Here is a 4,903-nt window from a genome sequence, read left to right on the forward strand (position 1 = left end):
AAACCAAACTCATAATGACATGGACGAGTAGAGACAAACTGTTTCTCAAGTGAATTAGGTTCCAAGATGGAAGCTTGGACTCATAAACACAATCTTGTGTAAGATTAAAAATGACAAGACACTTAACCAAAAGTACAAAGCATCATGACATTGTATTCATTCCATTTGAAAGTGATAGTCAAGTACAATGTTTTATAGAATTTTGGTTGCTCCACTCTCCTCATTGTGCATATGGGATTCAAGACATCTCTTCCTAGAGCATACATCATTTGTTATTTCTCAACAATGCCCCTCAAATGATGAGTCTCTACACTTGCTAGCTTCTCCCCCCCTACATGATAACATGGCCCGAGAGAATAGCTCATTGACATCCTAGTCAAGTTAAAGCTTGAGACTTTACATCTTTGGTAAGGGTTTTTAACAAAGCAAATCCACTATGGGAACAAATTCCTTAGAACAATCTGTCAAAGTTATTGATGGTAGTGGAAGTATCTTTTTCTTCTTCTTCATTCATGAATTGACTTTGGTAGTGGTCATTCTGCATCTACTATGCTCTTTTCTTGTGGAAGCATTCACTAACAATATGGCCAATTTTACCACAATAATGACATGTCATCCGACTTCTATTTTCGGTATTGAATCCTTGACCTCTTCCTTTGGGTCCGGTAGCTCCTTTAGTGTATATAGGAGATTTTCCCTTGGGCTGGTCTCTTTTACATCTTTGCTTTTAAATTTTCTTTCTCCATCAAGTAGTGAATGCTCAATGTCTTTGAGTGAGAGACTGGAAACATTACTTAGGGTGGACACAAGGTTCTCATATGGATCCTTGTTTACACTTGCAAGCAGTACGACTATTGCTTCATCTTCATAAATATTCTTCTTAAGAGTTGCAAGTTGGGTTTTTAGGCTCTTGAACTTGTTAATGTGTATGGTCATAGAAGCATTGTCTTTGATATCTAGTTTATAAAACTGCATGAGTAATTTTATCTTTGAGTTCTTTGCTTGGGTACCAAACATTCTGTCAAGTTCCTCCCAAGTGGTTCTAGCATTTCTAATGCCAGAGATAGGATGTAGCACATCATCACTTAGTCCCCAGGTAATGATGCCTAGTGCCTTGTTATTCACCTTCTTCCATTCTTTGGTTTTGAGGTGGTCTTCTTCAACGAACCCGTCTTCATCATCTTCATTCTTGCTATCTGCATCATCTTCAAATAGGTCCCACAAGTCCTTTCACGTCAGTTGATACATGATCTTCTCCTTCCAGGCATGAAATCCTTCACCTTTGAATTTAGCTATTTTCTCAAGCTCTTCCATGTTGCTAAAATGCAGTTAACCAGCAAAAGATTGTATTTTAATGTGTCAAGAGACACAAGAGAATCAGTGTCAAATTGACACTAGTTGAGTATTAATGGATACTAGTCGGTACTTGATCTGCTTTTCCCTCATGGACTTTGTGGATGACTTTTGAGCTTCTAGAATTGTAATGAACTTTAGAGAGTATTTATTAATGATTAAAATCATTGTTGATGACTTCAATGAGAAGAAACTGTGAAAAATATCAAATTTTGAAGCTTTGGCTATGGCTTCCTAGATTAGGGTTTAGACCCATGTCTAGTTTTTTTTCTGATTTCATGAGCTACAATGGATCATTCTCAAAAGTTTTTTTAATGGAATTGTAGCTCTCTTCAAGCTCTACAAAAGCCCTATGATCTTAAGGATGATTGCGTGGCGTGCTGGTCACACTGAATGACGTCGATTCCCTGCCTGCAATTTCTACACTTGGTTCATGTTTTTTGACAATGCCTGGTCCTGTAGATCTTAATGTTGGCTTCTAATGTAATGGGAGAAAGTGCCTTTAGTCAAGGAACAACTCTCTAGAAGAGATCAAGTGAAGTTATGCTCTATAGGTGGAGATCAAGAAGCTCAATCAGAGGTAGATATAGATCTGGCTATGGTGGACATAGAACAGAGCTTGAGAAAATTGATCATGCTGAGCTTGTGGAAGGGCAATGTTGATGTTTTAAGTGATATAGAGAAGCTTCAGTAGCGAGGGAACACTTCTCTATGTTGAGATGACAAGCTCAACACATGCGGACATTGATGATGGACCGCCTAGTTAGATGGGTCCACACGTCTACACTTAGCACGTCGGTGGTCATTATGACTCTCACATGGCCACTGACTCATTACTTATTATATTCAGGTTGTGACACCTATTTACAGCTGGCATAGTTATAGCGCCAGTCGACTAGTGTAGTCGGTTATGCATTGTTTGACTTAGTAGGCCACTTTCCTTTATGTTGTATCTTATCTATACTTTGTGTGCATTGTAAAGAGTGTGGAAGAAGAAGAAGAAACCAGTAAGAAAACGTTTTGGCCTCCATCTCTCTTCTTGTCTCTTGAGTGAGCTTCTCCTGGTGTATTCTGTGTGTGTTCGGCACAGCATCTTGAGCAAGTCCCCCCACCATGCGATTCTTGACATGGTATCAGAGCCGCACCAGTGAGAGAGACTGATTTCGAAGGCTGAAGTGAAGGAGAAGAAGCAAGGTTCAAGCAAGCAAGCCACGGGTAACAAGCTCTTCCATCCTTCTACTCTTTCTCTTAGATAGTTATTTTGGGCATCTGAGGCCGTTTCAGGCCCCGTTTTAGAGCCGCAAGGTTGTGGATAGCAGTTTCAGGGTTCACTGTGATTTGGCTGTTTTGATCGAAAGTGGGTGCGCAGGTTATAGATTGCGAATCTGTAATTCTTGAGGTGTTTGTAGGAAGCAAACATAAGGCTTATCTGCAAACAGGTTGCAGATTGCATGTATTGTTGAGCAGACAGTGAAAAAGGCTGTCTGGTATATTGCTGTGCACTACAGGTCGAGGGTTGCAGAAGATTTGCTTGCTGTTTGGTATTGCTTTTGTAATAATGGCAGAGAACAGTGGAAGCCCCATCATTGAGAAGCTTGACAAGAACAACTACCCTTCATGGAAGTTCCGTGTCACAAACTTCCTTATTGGAAAAGGTCTCTACGAGTTTGTCTCAGGTGAAGAAAAGGAGCCGGAGATGAGTGATCCTCCAACTGCAGAAGAGACAAAGGCACGGAAGGAATGGAATGCAAAAGACAAGAAGGTCATGTATTGGTTGTCTGCAGTAATTGACAATAATATGCTGGGACATATTAGAAATACAGAGAATTCATATGCAGCTTGGACCATACTTGAAAGTATGTTTTTTGTAAATACAAAGGCACGAAAGATTCAACTCAAGCAAGAGTTGAATACATTGAAGAAAGGGAAGATGTCTATCAATGAGTATGCACTGAAGGTAAGGAGCATTGCAGATGCATTGGCAGTGATTGATGCAATGCCCGATGATGATAATTTGGTGTCGTCTACCTTGGGTGGACTTAACAATGAAAAGGCTTGGAAGTCTTTTGTAACTTCCGTATATGTCAGAAAGCCATTTCCAGATTTCGATGAGTTGGTCTCCCTTATGATCACTGAAGAGATCAACATCCAGAGTGAGACATCTGAAAGAAGTGGTGAATAAGTTCAAGCTTTCTGCTCCAGTTCAGGAAGGGGACGTGGCAGGTTCTCTTCAAGAGGCCGTGGTACCGGACGTGGTAGTGACAACCAGCAAAACAGATTGAATCAACAATTTGGCGATATGCAAGTTTCACGAGGTCGTGGTAACTTTAGAGGCAAGGGGAGCTTTAGAGGAAGAGGTGGATGGTAGAACAGAGGTTCTAACAACTCTGGTATTATATGTCACTACTGTGGCAAAACAGGTCATATTCCAGCCCAATGTCATGCTAAGAAAGATGATATTCGCAGTGGTAAGTTGCAGCAAGGAAACTATGCATCGTCTTCACGACAGAATGAAGACAAAAATGAACGTATGTTTGTTAAACAGCATATGCTGAATGTTGTTATAGGAAAGGGAACACATGATGATGTTTGGTATGTTGATTCAGGTGCATCCAATCATATGACCAGCCATGTAGAATGGTTTGGAGAGATGCAGGGTTTGCAAAATGCAGGTTATGTGCAGATGGGTGATGATTCATGCCACCCAATTTTACACATTGGAAAAGTTTCCTTGTCCTTGCATGATGGTAAGACAAAGATTCTTTTAGATGTATTACATGTGCCATCTATTACGAAGAACTTGGTGTCAGTCGGTCAAATGGTAGAGCAAGGGCTGCAAGTCAGATTTAATGCAAAGGGCTGCTTTGTAGAAGACTTCAATGACAAGTGCAGGTTGGTAGCAAAGGGAAGTAGAGTTGGATGTATGTTTACTCTGGATGCTGGAATTCCTACTATGAATGCTGCTATGTATGCTAAAGGAAAAGGCATTGTTGCATATATTTAAATTTGGCACAAATGCATTGGACATGCAAATATACAAAGGCTGAAATTAATGCAGTCCAAAGGGTTGGTTATAGGTTTTCCTACATTTAGAGTTGTAGAATTTCATAAGGTATGCGAAGCATGTCAATTTGGTAAGCAGGCAAGACAACCCTTTTCACATGACAAAGATGTAAGCAGAAATATCCTTGATGTTGTGCATACAGACATTTGGGGGCCTACACAAAATGTATCTCTTGGAGGCAGTTCATACTTTGTCACATTCATTGATGATTGTTCTAGAAAGCTGTGGGTATATTTTATGAAGGAAAAGAGTGAAGCGTTTGAGCACTTTAGAACTTTCAAGGCTACAGTTGAAAGAGAAACAGGCTTGAAAGTAAAGTGCTTGAGGTCAGATGGAGGGGGAGAGTACCTCTCGAATGAGTTTAGTGATTTTCTGAGATCTCATGGGATAAAGAGACAGTTCACATGCAGATATACCCAACATCAAAATGGGGTTGCAGAAAGGAAAAACAGGCATATTGCAGAAGTTGCACGCGCCTTGATGGTG

The sequence above is a fragment of the Lygodium microphyllum genome, chromosome 6 (assembly GCF_053477565.2).
Source record: "Lygodium microphyllum isolate KBCC chromosome 6, Lygodium_microphyllum_v1.1.10, whole genome shotgun sequence".
Taxonomy (NCBI): Eukaryota; Viridiplantae; Streptophyta; class Polypodiopsida; order Schizaeales; family Lygodiaceae; genus Lygodium; species Lygodium microphyllum.